At 44.4% G+C, this 16,076-nt stretch overlaps 1 protein-coding gene and 1 non-coding gene across 4 annotated transcripts in view; both read right to left on the bottom strand.

Moving 5' to 3' along the window:
• Positions 1-16,076, bottom strand: part of LOC126183238 (syntaxin-binding protein 5) — a 976,467-nt gene that overhangs the window by 443,937 nt on the left and 516,454 nt on the right. The gene's annotated exons all lie outside the window — the stretch shown is intronic.
• On the bottom strand, positions 147-221 carry Trnat-ugu (transfer RNA threonine (anticodon UGU)). Its single transcript has one exon. It is a non-coding gene; the product is annotated as a tRNA-Thr (tRNA).

Raw genomic sequence — 16,076 nt, 5'->3', positions numbered from 1 at the left:
AGCGTGCATTCCACTGACGGACATATCCGAAAGAACAGACACCATTGATGGCCTGCAGCCGTCTAGAACGAAATTAGAATTATATATTAATACCGTCAGCTGCTGACGGGCGTTGACATATATCAAAGGGGACAGGTGAAAATGTGTGCCCCGACCGGGAATCGAACCCGCGAACTCCTGCTTACATGGCAGACGCTCTATCCATCTGAGCCACCGAGGGCACAGAGGATAGCGCGACTGCCGGACGCTGTGAACGAGCGATTCTAGGCGCTACAGTCTGGAACCGCGCGACCGCTACGGTCGCAAGTTCGAATCCTGCCTAGGGCATGGATGTGTGTGATGTCCTTAGGTTAGTTAGGTTTAAGTAGTTCTAAGTTCTAGGGAACTGATGACCTCAGAAGTTAAGTAACCTAGTGCTCAGAGCCATTTGAACCATTTTTGAACTAATTGCTATCCAAAGCTGTGTCGCAAGCACATTACCTAGCAAATTCTCCCTCAGTTCACCATCCCTTAATAGCGATAATTTTATGGTTCAAATGGCTCTGAGCACTATCGGACTCAACATCAATGGTCATCAGCCCCCTAGAACTTAGAACTATTTAAACCTAACTAACCTAAGGACAGCACACAACACCCAGTCACCACAAGGCAGAGAAAATCCTTGACCCCGCCGGGAATCGAACCCGGGCGTGGGAAGCGAGAACGCTACCGCACGACCACGAGCTGCGGACGATAATTTTATGTTTCAAACATTTATCGAAGCAGGAATGGTGTGAGGATACGAGTATGTGAAACTGTAGATGAGTGCATGGCCGAGCAAAACGTACGAGCGCGTGCTGTAAAGTGACGCCTCCGAATTTTTTTATTTGAAAATGGTGAAAGATTTTTTTAAAATAAAACATGCGGTAGTAACATTTCACGTCTTTATTGTTTATGTCTGCATATTTATTTCTCAACATAGTCCCCCTGGCGGCCCCTGGCGGAGCCCTCTAGCGCCAAGAGGCTGCAAATATGTAAACATGTTAGTAACGTTTGCTTTATTTGAAAAGCTTTGAGAGTTTTCATACGAAAATTCGGAGACATTATTTTTCAGTGCCCTCACAAATGGCGCATAGAGGAAGTAGCGGAACTTTAGGAGGAAAGAGAAGCAGCTGTATGAACATAGATAGTTTTGATAGCAAGCCGGAACAAAGCAATGAAGGGAGGCTAAACGGCCAAAGAAATAAATGGAATGGCTGCACAGAGGAAACAATAAGACAGCATTATGGAACTAGAAGAAGAACAAGATGATGATACCGGAGATAATGCACCGGGAGAATTAGACATGGCGGTGACAGATCTAAGACGCAACAAGACAGCTCGAATAAATGACATACCTTAATAATTATTAAGTTCAGTGGGAGAATATACCATTAGAAATCTGTTCCACCTGGAATATATATACCGCCAGATTTCAAGGTGTCGAAAGATGGCAAGCGCTGACAGGTGTGAATACTGCTGAATCATTAGTTTAATAGGTATCAGGTGAAAAATACTAATACGAATTAGTTACAAAGGAGTGAAAAGACTGGTAGAAGCCGACATCGGAGAAGATCAGTTTGGAGAATTGAATGAACAAGCGATGCAATACTAACTCTACAACTTGTCTTAGAAGATCGGTTGAAGAAAGACAAACCAAGGCGTATAGCATTTGTATATTTGGGGAAAGATTTTTACAATGTAAACTGGACTACAATCTCTGAAATTTATCAGGTGGCAGAAATACAATATACGGCGCGAAACGTTATCGATACCTTATACGGACTCCAGTTTTAAGAGCCGATGGGCATGAAAGGAAGGCACAATTTGAGAAACGATTCAGACAGGATTGTAGCGAATCCTTCGTGCTGTTCTATCTGTACACTGACCAAGCAGTAAACAAAACAGAGCACTCATTTAGAAAAGGGATTAAAATTCAGGAAGAAAAAATATAAAGTGTTCTGTACAATTTGTTGATGTCATTGCTATTTTCTAGGGACGTTAAGGGTATTGGAAGATTGGTACTGATAGTGTGTTGGTAAGTGCTTATAACATGAGCGCGGACAAACAAGACTAACAAAAAATAATAAATAAGGCGATACTAACGGAATTAGATTACAACGCAGCTGACGAGTTTTGCTGTTTGGACAGAAAAATACACTGATAAGCTTTAATGTTTTTGCTACCCGCTTAAGAGCATGTTGGTCCACCTTTGGAAAGCAATCAAATAGCAGTTTTGCGTGCCACGGATTCACTAAGTCCCTGGTAGGATTCCGGAGGTATGCGACACCAAATGTCTCCGCAAAGGTCACGCAATTCCCGTAAATAACGGCCGGTGGTTAGTGAGCGCGGAGCTGACCTTCATACCGTCCCAGATATGTACCATCGGTACCGGATTAGGCATATCTGGTGGCCAAGACGTCAACCTGAGTTCACTATCATGCTCCTCGAACCACTGTACCACGATCCTCGCCTTGTGATACGGACCGTTATCCTGATGGAAAATGTTATCGCCGTCGGGAACGACATCGAGCACGAAGGGATGAAACAATGTTGATGCAATGCCTTCGATTACTATCATAGGCTCCATGGAAACACAGGTAAAAGTCCCCCACAGCATAATACTGCCGTTCGTGACGCGGTGCATGTTTCGTAAAACCGTTCGCCTGGCTGACGGTGTATCTAGACATGACTACCAATCTCGTGTAACAGGACACGTGATTCATCCGACTCGGCGACACGTATCCGCTGATACAGGCTCCAATCTCTCCGTCCACTGGAATCGTAAATGTTGGGTCAACACAGCAACACGCAGGGCTTCGTTACTGCGGAGCCCCACGTTCAACAATTTGCGCCGGAACGTGTCCTCCGAAACACATGTGTCTGCACTAATATTGTACGCTGCCGTCTGATCAGCCGCAGATAGCCACCTATCCTCCTTTACAGAGCAGGCGAGCCTCCGACCTCCATGTTACGTGATGTGGCGTGGACGTCCAACACCAAATCACCAACTCATGGTTCCTCTGACTAACCACTTACCATGGCTGCTCACAACAGTAACACATGAACAGCCTCGCTGTTTCCGAGATTCTCTTTCCCAGGCTGAGGGCCATCCCAGCCCGGTTTTTGTCAGACTCGTTTATGTCAGCAGGCTTCCCTATTTGCGGCCCGTAGTGAAGCTAAAATGGTTCCTCATTCGCCTCTCCTGCACTTATCAGGATGTCTGCATTTTTCTGATGTTTCTGCAGATCGTTGCAATTTCCTTTTTCCAATCTGTAGGAGGAGTAGGAAATACTGCTCGTAACACGTTTCATGCGACGCCCAGTGCCAACGGTAAGTCTCGGTTTGTTTCCCGTTACAAAAGAAGCGCTATTTAAGAGGAAAGTTATATGCCCATTCGACAGAGTGGTCCCAGATTAGCCTACTCCGATATTCGTTTTATCGCTATGTATCACCAGGAAGAGTAAAATAGAAAGAATAACGAGTACGCCAGCAACGACTGAGTAGCACTGCAGCATGCAGTGGAGCACAGACAGCGTGGGGTAGGGCAGCACGCGAGTCACTCTTGGCGTGCTGGTTGTTCTTCCCGTTTTGAACTCCGTTTTAATACACAGAAATAAAATGAATGTCGCACTAGACTCATCTGGGATTGCTCTATCGAATGCCCACGTAAAATTTTGCTGTAGAAATCATTTTGTCTGTAAACAGGAAACAAACTGACGCTTATCATTAACACTTTGTGTCGCATAAAAGACTTGATTAGCAGAGTTTGTTTGGACTAACTCGAGTTACACATTGCTAAAACGAAATTGCAGATATCTTCCGAGACGCCAAGAAAATGTGCCTCACGTCTTTTACTTTTCTTAGAACGTAAGGTGACCGCAACGCCACTACGCGGCTTTCAGTCTCCCGGTGGGCAGTTGTCATACTGTTTTGGCTCAACAGATTATCTTATGATGGTCGTAATAAACAGGACATAAAACACAGACTAGCAACATGAAAGTTTCACGGGCGGAAATGTCACATTTATTAAAATATTCTGTCGGCCGCTGTGGCCGAGCGGTTCTAGACGCTTCAGTCCGGAACCGCGCTATGAGCTTAAATTGTTTATGTGCAGGAAGTTAAAAATTTATTTGTAACCATTAATTTCTTGTCTTAAAAGGACTCAGTCTAGGATCTTCTGTCATCTGCAAAATGTTGACCCTAAAGGTTTGAAGACAGATGTAAGTACGCTCACACAAATTGCATGTGCAAACTTCCATAATAATTTCCTGCGTTGTTGTCAATTCTCTGTGTGATCTGTAAGCAAGTACACAAATTCGAGTATTTCCATTCCCACTGCTCACAAAAGAAAGAAAAATGTTAGCTGTTAAGGTATGCATATCAGTGCACGGGTGCAGCGAAAATAGCGCCACTCGACCCGCAATAAACATACAAGGTGGAGAAGAGACATATGGCCTTAGCCTAGGGAAGTGCGAGTCTCTGGGGTGAATGCAGCTGGCAGCTGCAGACTGGATGGAGGTATTGGGCCGTGCAGAGATACGGGGACAATGAGGTGTCGGGGAATGCATTAGCCGGCTCGCTTCGCGCCTACTAGTTTCCCTCGGTTCCCTGCTGCTAGGCAGCACAGCAGTAAGGTACAATTTTACTCTTGAATAAGCAGCTGTAACATAATAAGTCGCATTTATCAAATCTTGGCTGATGCCACCACTTGCTAACTTAAAATATTTCCTTTCATTGAGTGCGATGCCAGTATTTACTAAGGTAGCGCAGTGCTGAACTCACTGCCTCTCATTCCTTCAGATCCTTACCTGGCCAACCGAATTCAGGTTTTGCAAGGTCTTTCTATATCGATTACGGCAAATGCCCCGACGTTTTCTTTGAAAAGTGTGTGTGTGTGTGTGTGTGTGTGTGTGTGTGTGTGTGTGTGTGTGTGTGTGTCTTACGGACGCTCCTTTGCAACGGACAGGGCTAATTTCCTTTCCCATCCTTGTCATATCCGAGCTTGTGCTCCGTCTTTATTGATCTAGCCGTCGCCTGGACGTTAAACCCCCATCTTTCTTTCGATTTCCTGATAGAACCATGCGCTTTTTGCCCATGCCCAAGTTAGTTTCCCGGCGCCAATACAGCATTCCTGCTGCGTAGAATCGCTCAACGTCTCCCGACGAACGGTTGTGGTCTTCGGTAATACCTTCATCAAATCGACTGCTAGAGCACAAACATTTGTTTCAATTAACGGGATATTTTTCATAACGTTTGCAGACACATTGATGAATTGTGCCCTTAATTACGATGTCCTGCACCTGCACCACAACACTATTTTTCCGTTTTCTCATTTCACGTTTATGGATAACGCAGTGGTGGCCCGCGGTGCCCGGACAAGACAAGCGCAGCCAAAGAAATATTGTGCAGAGTAATACAATAACCTGGACGGATACGAAGAAATTTGGTAGCGTTAACATCAACATACACTGGTCAGCCAGAATACAATAACCACCTACCTAATAGCCGGTATGTCCAAATTTGGCACGGATACCAGCGGCAACGCATCGGGCATGGAAGCAATGAGGCCTTGGTAGGTCGAGTTCGCACCACATCTGCACACACGAGTCACGTAATTCCGGGGAAGGGGGCGATGAGCTCTGACACCACGTTCAATCACATCCCAGAAGTGTTCGATCGGGTTCAGATCTGGCGAGTTGGGGGGGCCAGCATATCAAATGGAACTCGCCACTGTGTTCCTCGAGACACTCCATCACACTCCTGGCCTTGTGACATAGCGCATTATCTTGTTGAAAAATGCCACTACTGTCGGAAACCATGATCGTCATGAAGGGGTGTATGTGGTCTGCAAAAAGTGTACGACACTCCTTGGCCGTTATGGTGCCTTGCACGAGCTCCACTAGACCCATGAAAGCGCGCCTGAATGTGCCCAAGAGCATAATGGAGTCACCGCCAGCTTGTCTCCGTCCCACAGTACAGTTATCAAGGAAATGTTCCCCTGGAAGACGACGGATTCGCGCCCTCCCATCGGCAGGGCGACGATTCAGACCATGTAACGCTCTGACACCTCACCGATGTCCAGTGCCGATGGTCACGTGCCCATTTCAGTCATAGTTGCCGCTGTCGTCGTGTTTACATTGGCACATGCATAAGTCAACAGCTGCGAAGGCCCATCATTAGGAGTGTTCGGTGCACTGTGTGTTCAGACACACTTGTACTCAGCCCAGCATTAAAGTCTGGTGTTACTTCCGCTAGTTTCGCCACAGTTCGCCGCTTGTCCTGTTTTACTAGTCTGCCCAGCCTACGACGTCCGACATGTGTAATGACGAGTCGCCGTCCAACCTCACAACGTCTGGACGTGGTTTCACCTTAATTTTCCCCGCGTGTTGAAGACACCGTAGCACTCACAATCTAGCTTCGGTCAAACTCAGACAGACCGCGCTCCTTTCCCACTGTACACACGGACAGCACGCTCAGTGATACTACATGCACTATGCGTTTGACTAGCAGCCATTCCTCGCCAGGTGACGCTGCTATCGCCTGGACGCGTTTTTATAGATAGTAGTTCGATGGTCATAATGTTTTGGCTGATCAGTGTAGATCTACGCATATTATGTCCAATTTGGAGACTAGGTCTTGACACTCACTAATCACCCTTAAACGAGAGTGGTAAACAGATTTATCAAATATCAAAAAATGGCTGTTTTGTTACAAACGTTAACAGCTAGCATAGATCCACTGTCAGGATGTCGCTGGGACCCCAGGTAGAGAGAGAAATGATCACTGCATTGGAGCTGGCAGAAGAGAGACTTTTGATACACTGGATACATTTACACTTGAATATAGCACCTAGTCTCAAAAACACTGGGATCTCTCCCGACAGGAAAGGACTTGGACGTTTAAAACTTTTGTTCCATTTTCGAAAGCGAGAATTTATTTTTGCCGGGACTTCAGCTAGTGGCATGAAAGCAAAGCTGTCGGTAACAACTACTCCAGATGGCGAAACGTAGGCATAATTATGCCTCTACCAAACCTGGTGCAATCAGGCCTCTCCTAATTGAAGGCTGCAGTGTCAGAATGGGAAAGGAAAATGGAAAAATTCAGTATTCCAAACCAAACACAAAGCAGAGAAGAAACCCCACCGTTACCACTCAGCGTAGATTTAGAAACCCTGAACAATTAACAGACTCACGAACAATGAAGTGAGGAGAATTCAAACTACTAGATATCCATCTACAGGGTGTTTCAAAAATGACCGGTATATCTGAAACGGCAATAAAAACTAAACGAGCAGCGATAGAAATACACCGTTTGTTGCAATATGCTTGGGACAACAGTACATTTTCAGGCGGACAAACTTTCGAAATTACAGTAGTTACCATTTTCAACAACAGATGGCGCTGCAAGTGATGTGAAAGATATAGAAGACAACGCAGTCTGTGGGTGCGCCATTCTGTACGTCGTCTTTCTGCTGTAAGCGTGTGCTGTTCACAACGTGCAAGTGTGCTGTAGACAACATGGTTTATTCCTTAGAACAGAGGATTTTTTTGGTGTTGGAATTCCACCGCCTAGAACACAGTGTTGTTGCAACAAGACGAAGTTTTCAACGGAGGTTTAATGTAACCAAAGGACCGAAAAGCGATACAATAAAGGATCTGTTTGAAAAATTTCAACGCACTGGGAACGTGACGGATGAACGTGCTGCAAAGGTAGGGCGACCGCGTACGGCAACCACAGAGGGCAACGCGCAGCTAGTGCAGCAAGTGATCCAACAGCGGCCTCGGGTTTCCGTTCGCCGTGTTGCAGCTGCGGTCCAAATGACGCCAACGTCCACGTATCGTCTCATGCGCCAGAGTTTACACCTCTATCCATACAAAATTCAAACGCGGCAACCCCTCAGCGCCGCTACCATTGCTGCAAGAGAGACATTCGCTAACGATATAGTGCACAGGATTGACGACGGCGATATGCATGTGGGCAGCATTTGGTTTACTGACGAAGCTTATTTTTACCTGGACGGCTTCGTCAATAAACAGAACTGGCGCATATGGGGAACCGAAAAGCCCCATGTTGCAGTCCCATCGTCCCTGCATCCTCAAAAAGTACTGGTCTGGGCCGCCATTTCTTCCAAAGGAATCATTGGCCCATTTTTCAGATCCGAAACGATTACTGCATCACGCTATCTGGACATTCTTCGTGAATTTGTGGCGGTACAAACTGCCTTAGACGACACTGCGAACACCTCGTGGTTTATGCAAGATGGTGCCCGGCCACATCGCACGGCCGACGTCTTTAATTTCCTGAATGAATATTTCGATGATCGTGTGATTGCTTTGGGCTATCCGAAACATACAGGAGGCGGCGTGGATTGGCCTCCCTATTCGCCAGACATGAACCCCTGTGACTTCTTTCTGTGGGGACACTTGAAAGACCAGGTGTACCGCCAGAATCCAGAAACAATTGAACAGCTGAAGCAGTACATCTCATCTGCATGTGAAGCCATTCCGCCAGACACGTTGTCAAAGGTTTCGGGTAATTTCATTCAGAGACTACGCCATATTATTGCTACGCATGGTGGATATGTGGAAAATATCGTACTGTAGAGTTTCCCAGACCGCAGCGCCATCTGTTGTTGAAAATTGTAACTACTGTAATTTCGAAAGTTTGTCTGCCTGAAAATGTACTGTTGTCCCAAGCATATTGCAACAAACGGTGTATTTCTATCGCTGCTCGTTTAGTTTTTATTGCCGTTTCAAATATACCGGTCATTTTTTAAACACCCTGTAAATACACTCATGCTCATAAATTATGGATAATGCTGATACATGGTGAAACAACGCTCTGGTGGGCGGTTTGCGGGTTTAAATCACCTCGGGGTATGACAATGCGGTGCATCTGATCTGCGGTCGTCGCACAGTAGCACTGGCAGCAGTAGACATACGCAGAGCTGTGTTGGTGCATGTCAGAGTACGTTGCAGTGAGTAAGTGCGCAGAGGTTTTCAGACGTGCTAATGGTGACTGTGTGTTGAAAATGGCTCAAAGAACATATGTTGATGACGTTATGAGGGGTAGAATACTAGGGCGACTGGAGGCTCGTCAAACACAGCAGGTCGTAGCACAGGCCCTCCGTGTGCCACGAAGTGTGATCAAGATTATGGCAAAGATTCCAGCAGACATGAAACGTGTCCAGGCGCTACAGTACGGGACGTTACAGTGCACAACACGACAAGAAGACCGATATCTCAGCATCAGTGCCCGCAGACGGCCACGGAGTACTGCAGGCAGCCTTGCTCGGGACCTTACCGCAGCCACTGGAACAGTTGTCTCCAGACATACAGTCCACAGACGACTGAACAGACATGGTTTATTCGTCCGGAGACCTGCAAGGTGCATTCCAATGACCCATGGTCACAGGAGAGGCCGTAAAGCCTGGTATCAAGAAAACAGTGCATGGTCATTGGAAAAGTGGTGCCAGGTTATGTTTAGGGACGAGTCCACGTATAGTCTGAGCAGTGATTCTCGCCGGGTTGTCATCTGGCGTCAACCAGATACCAACCCCTTAAGTCCTTGAAAGGGACCTGTATGGAGGTCGTGGTTTGATGGTGTGGGTTGGGATTATGATTGGTGGACGTACACTCCTGCATGTTTTTGACAGAGGAACTGTAACAGGCCAGGTGTATTGGGACGTCATTTTGCACGAGTATGTCCACCTTTTCAGGGGCGCAGTGGGTCCCACCTTCCTCCTGATGGATGATAACACACGGCCCCATCGAGCTGCCATCGTGGAATAGTACCTTGGAACAGAAGACATCAGGCGAATGTAGTGGCCTGACTGTTCTCCAGACCTTAACCCCATCGAGTACGTATGGGATGCTCTCGGTCGACGTATCGCTGCACGTCTTCAAACCCCTAGGACACTTCAGGAGCTCCGACAGGCACTGGTGCAAGAATGGGAGGCTATACCTCAGCAGCTGCTCGACCACCTGATCCACAGTATGTCAACCCGTTGTGCGGCTTGTGTACGTGTGCACGATGATTATATCCCATATTGATGTCGGGATACATACGCAGGAAACATTGGCGTTTTGTAGCACATGTGTTTCAGGAAGGTTTTCTCAACTTATCACCAATATCATGGACTTATAGATCTGTGTAATGCGTGTCCCGTATGTGCCTATGCTATTAGCGCCAGTTTTGTGTAGTGCCACGTTGTGTGGTACCACATTCTGCATTTATCCTTAATTTATGAGTATGAGTGTAGCTACCGTTTGAAAGTTAAAAGCAGCCCATGTTTTGTCAAATAATTACATCAGTGAATGTAGGTCTCAGTGAAGCACTGTGTTCCAATGAAATTCAGAACAGCTGAAAAACTGACCAACAGATGTGAATACAACAGCTTCTTTAACACCCAAGTATAGGGAACTGAACTGATTTGCGAAATAGTAATCTCGAGGTTAACGGTGATGAAAACACGCACTTACGGTGATTTCATCAACTATTTTCAACTTTTGTAGTCCTGTCTTCCTCAGTTGCGCGTAATATTACGGTATAGCGATAATTTTATGGACCGTCTGCCCCAACATACCACATAGCCAAACACCTCCAAAAGTTAGTTACAAAACACTATAAAGTAGGAAACAACAGAACAGTGATAAACACAGGAAACCTTGAAAGGGTACAGTACCGCCCGACACTAAAAATAGGTACAATATTCTTCGTTATTCGTGTCAGAACAACATGTTTTTTGTAATAATAACTCAATTTGACTTAATACACCTAAGCCGGATACCAGTGTAGGAAAGAATGACAATTTATTTATTTACTTGATCACATGTGCACTCCCACAAAATAAATCCCTACATCCAATTTGGTGAGCTCTGTGAAATGAATGAATGTATGGTCGTCTGCTAACTGCAGATAGTGAATGTGAATATATGATCCTCTTTGAGAAGGTGCTTTGGTCACCTTTGGTGGAACCAAAGAGATGAAATTTACCGGAGCTTTGAGCGCCTGAAATGTGGCTGACCAATGGGTAGCATGGTCTTCCCCCACCTTGACAGAGGTGCGAGCTGACCTGAAGAACGGCCATGTTTTCGGCACTCTGCCGCTGGATCTAGTGTTGGTAAGACCTGTCTTAGGTGTGCTCCGTACAGACAAAAGAGTGGAGACATGGTATGCATGTGAAATACGTAAGAGTAGTTTGGAATAATAATTTCTCTATTTCAGGAACTTTTGTGGGGAGAATTAAATGTCAGGCAGGTAATATTAAGGGGATCGTAGTAATCTTCGGAAGTGACCAACGGTCACAATGAAACCACGTGTAGCAATAAGTTGAAATACTTCCGAGTGCTTAAGTTAAGCTGAATTACTAGCGTGTGTACTGTAAGTTGGAAATATTTAAGAAATGGCATGTGCAGGACTTGAAATTAGAGACGAGTACTTCCACGTGGCGAGTACTGTGTGAGTCTCAATCTGTGTATGAGACAAAGGATAAAGAGAACTACTCGTCCATGGTATCAGTTGGGGACTCGCGTGTGTGATGAATATGTTCTTAATATTACTTTGCGTGTTATGTTTCCGTGTGACGCTTGATTCAAACTATAATACTCAGAGTGAAGCAAGGTGAGTCAGCCGTCTATCCAGCAACGCCACTTGGCTTGCATTGCACAGGAAGACGTGCATATATCCTCCAGAGTTCGTAGTAGGAAAGGAAAGTTACGAAGTGGGGCAGTGTCTTGTGAAACTGGGATGAATACTAATTGAAGTGGGAAAGCTGAAAGTGATATGATTATAACGTTGTGACTATTCTTTGCATTGTATGTTGCGAGTGTGATGTATTTCATGAAATTTAAGTATGTGTGGTTGGCATGGGAAAGTAAAAAGATAGTTTCAGAGGCAGTGGGTTATGCATGTTCCTTTTTGTACCACTCGGTCTGGAGGAAATTTTCGTGATGATGGGTGTGAGAGTCGAAGTGTGAGATATAGCAAAAGATCCACCATCCTATCCAGAAAGTGCACTGTAGCGTTAAATAATTGCGACACCATAAGATAGAGAATCACCAATGTAAAGCCATGCCCACTGGGCGGAATTTCTCATGTGTTATTGTTGTAGGTTATAGAATTTGTGTATTTAGGTTATAGAATTTATCGGAATAAATAAGATAGTGAAAAGAAAAAGATTGGTGGCCTTTTCCTTCGAATAGTATATTGTCATGATACCCAGGATTTATAATGTGTGCGCCATTCATATTCCGTGCGATGGCCACGTGTTGATCAATGCCGTTAAATAAGAAAGAAAATGTGGTATTGCCAGTGCGTAGTGAACAGTCAGAGTTGTGTAAATTACTAATAGTCAGATGTGCATTTCCGTATCCGTTGCGTAATATTCAAACAGGAGAATAATTTGTAACTTAATTGTGAGTACTAGAGCTCATGTTACTTGATAAATAAAAAAAATGAATCCACTCGCTTTGCAGACTACTCATCTTGCAGGCCTGATTGCTTGATGACACAGTATGATCAAGGCATGTGGGTGCCTCTCAACTTAATACAACACATACAGAACATACAGGTACCAAACACAGCGTCACTGATTTCATTCGACATAGAAAATATGTATATCTCCATCCCTATCACAGAAACAATAGAAATCATAGAACAAAACCACAGCAACCTCACCACAGAAGCAATAAAAGAAATAAATATGCTCAGACTGACAACTGAACAAAACTACTTTCAATTCGAGAATGAATATTATCTACAAAGAGATGGACTGCCCATGGGATCTCCAACATCAGGAACATCAGCAAACATTTTTATCAGTCATCTATAAAATCAGATATTTGAAAAGATAACCACTAACGAAAGTTTCAAAATCATATATTGGTACAGCTATGTGGATGGCATTATTTGTCTGGTAGATGAGCCAAGTGAAAAAATATATAAACTCCATTCGGAAATGAACAAAGCTCATCAGAATATAAAATTCACACTTGAAAAAGAAAATCAAATAAATTTTCTTGCCGTTACAATAAAAAGACATTTAACATCTTTAGAAAACCAACAGCCGCAGACACAATAATAGATTCCACATCTAACCATCCCCACAACCAGAAACTTGCAGCACTAACACATATGCTATATAGATTAAACAGAATCCCACTCAACAAGAGAAACTATAAAAAAATGAGTAAAATCATACAAATAGCTAGGAACAATGAGTATGACACACATGTAGTACACAGGCTTAATCAAAAAATAAAAACACAAATACAAAACAAACACAACATTTCCAGAATACAAGAGAACTCACAATCTGAAAACTTACAAATATACTCAACAAACGCACACAATGACAACACCACACAGAAAAGACCCAGATGGTACACCATGACTTACACACATAAACGAACACACAGAGTTGCAAACATCCTAAAGAGACAGGGCTTCCGAACAGCACACACACACACCCCACAGATACTTAAATAATTACACTCGAAAGTTGGCAATAACATTCGATCTTTGGCAATAGCTGACAGTCGGCAATACAAACCAAAACACTGCACCAAAACTAGTGTTCAGTTCATAGTGCTGTGAAATGTGGGGAAAATAACCGCAAATTGGCATTTATAAGAAGAAGAAGAACACCACCAAAAATGCAACAGGAGCGCAATATGTAGAAAATCGTCCACGCAACCTGTAAGTACAGTTCCAAATATTACTTCATAATAGCGAAAACCAACCGGCAGAACTGTTTATAACCTATAGGTACAGCGACCAAAATGTAAACTAAATAGCAAACATATGTACATATTCCAGGCCACTGAAGATGCCTTGCAGAAAATAAAGGCGAAACGCGTATGGCATGAAATTGTGTTTCATTCAGTTGCTGTCAGATGGTCCATAAAGTACAAATTCGCAATATAACGTAATATTCATCAACTGTGTTTCCTACGGATACTGATCACGATAACGAATCGAGACTAATAATGTAACATTCTATAAACTCTTAAGGATCATCTGAACATTTCATCTATATCCTACGTTTGCATTTTCGTAACAATGGCTTTTTGAGGGCGCATCCAGCAGCGGAAAAAATTTTCTATGCTTTAGATGCAATATATGATAACATCTATCATGGAAATTACTCAAAGTTATTTCCGATACTGGTTCCGAACCATAGATATTCCGAGTGCAAACACTTTGGAGGGGTAAGGAGAAGCCAGAGAAATATTTGATTCCTGAAGAGAGGCAGCGTCCTTTTCAGAAGTTACAGGGGCACCGCCCTAGATAACTGACTGAACATGGCCTTGCTATGTTCGTATTGTCTGTATGAAACGACGAGCGAGCCGTGTTTGCGGTGCGGCAAGTAGCCTTTTACGGATGAATGCTACAACTGCCGTAAAGGTTGAATAAGAATCAATTTCCCGTCTGGTACTGCAGTGCAGTCTGCAATGTTTTACGCTGATACTGTTCGTGCACGTTTCTTGCGTCGGTTATATTATTAACTAATCTCTGTATTACGTATAGTGTTAGTGCATTTAGAGGGCGTATCTGCAAGCTGCGTCGCCACTGACTAAAAGGATGCGCTGCGAAAGGAAGGTATAAGCTTGTGGAGCAGCTTGTAGGCGCTGCTTCTGACGTGAGACAGAAATAGTGGGGACTCATCAGCTCGCTCTTCAGTTTGCAGACTGACTATACTGCGAACAGTTGAAAGCAAGGGGAAATTACAGCCGTTAGATTTCCCGAGGATATGCAGCGCTACTGTATGGCTTAATGACGATGGCGTCCTCCTGAGTAAATGGCTCCGAGGGCTAAAATAGTTCCCCATTCGGATCTCCGGGCAGGGACAACTCAGGGGGATGCCGCTATCAGGCGAAACGGAACTGGCATTCAATTGGTCGGAGCGTGCAATGTTAGATCCCTTAATCGCGTACGTAGTTAGAAAATTTAAAACGGAAATAAATTCGTTGCAGTAAGAGACAGAAGTAAGTAGTGAAGTGTGGTGGAAGGAAGAACTGGACTTCTGGTCGGTTGAGTACAGAGTTATAAATACAAAATGAATTACGGGAAATGTAAGAGTGTGTCTAACGATGTATAAGAAAGTAGGCATGCGGTTGAGCTACTACGAACAGCTTGGCCAAAGCATTAACGTAAACAAGACACGAAGCTAACGACCACCACTGTAGTACGTGTGCCATTTATCTCCTCAGACGATGAAGATATTCAAAGAATGGAGGTTGAGACAAAGTATACTATTTAAATCACTGAGGAAGACAAGAAGTAATTGTGGCTGGGTACAGGAATTCGATAGCAGGGAAAGGAAGACAAGGTAAAAAAGTAGGGGAGCACGGACTGGGAGAAAGGAATGAACGAAGAGGCCACCTGGTAGAATACTGCACCGACATTATTTAATAATTGCTAATACTTGGTTTAAAAATTACCAAATTATGTTGCATAGATGGCAGAGACTTAGAAACAAAAAAACTTTTCACGCAAACTACATGATTTTAAACTGACACATGTATCCAGCGGCAAATGTGATTCAATATGATAGACATAAAACGCGCATCAATCTACACTACTGGCCATTAAAATTGCTACACCACGAAGATGACGTGCTACAGACGCGATATTGAACCGACAGGAAGAAGATGCTGTGATATGCAAATGATTACCTTTTCAGAGCATTCACACAAGGTTGGCGCCAGTGGTGACACCTACAACGTGCTGACATGAGGAAAGTTTCCAAACGACTTCTCATACACGAACAGCAGTTGAACGGCGTTGCCTGGTGAAACGTTATTGTGATGCCTCGTGTAAGGACGAGAAAAGCGTACCATCACGTTTCCGACTTTGATAAAGGTCGGATTGTAGCCTATCGCGATTGCGGTTTGTCGTATCGCGACATTGCTACTCGCGTTGGTCGAAATCCAATGACTGTTAGCAGAATATGGAATCGGTGGGTTCAGGAGGGTAATACGGAACGCCGTGCTGGATCCCAACGGCCTCGTATCACTAGCAGTCGAGATGACAGGCATCTTATCCGCATGGCT

The sequence above is a fragment of the Schistocerca cancellata genome, chromosome 4 (assembly GCF_023864275.1).
Source record: "Schistocerca cancellata isolate TAMUIC-IGC-003103 chromosome 4, iqSchCanc2.1, whole genome shotgun sequence".
NCBI classification, from domain to species: domain Eukaryota; kingdom Metazoa; phylum Arthropoda; class Insecta; order Orthoptera; family Acrididae; genus Schistocerca; species Schistocerca cancellata.
Note: the sequence above shows the minus strand (reverse complement) of the source record. Positions and strands in the feature narration are given on the sequence as shown.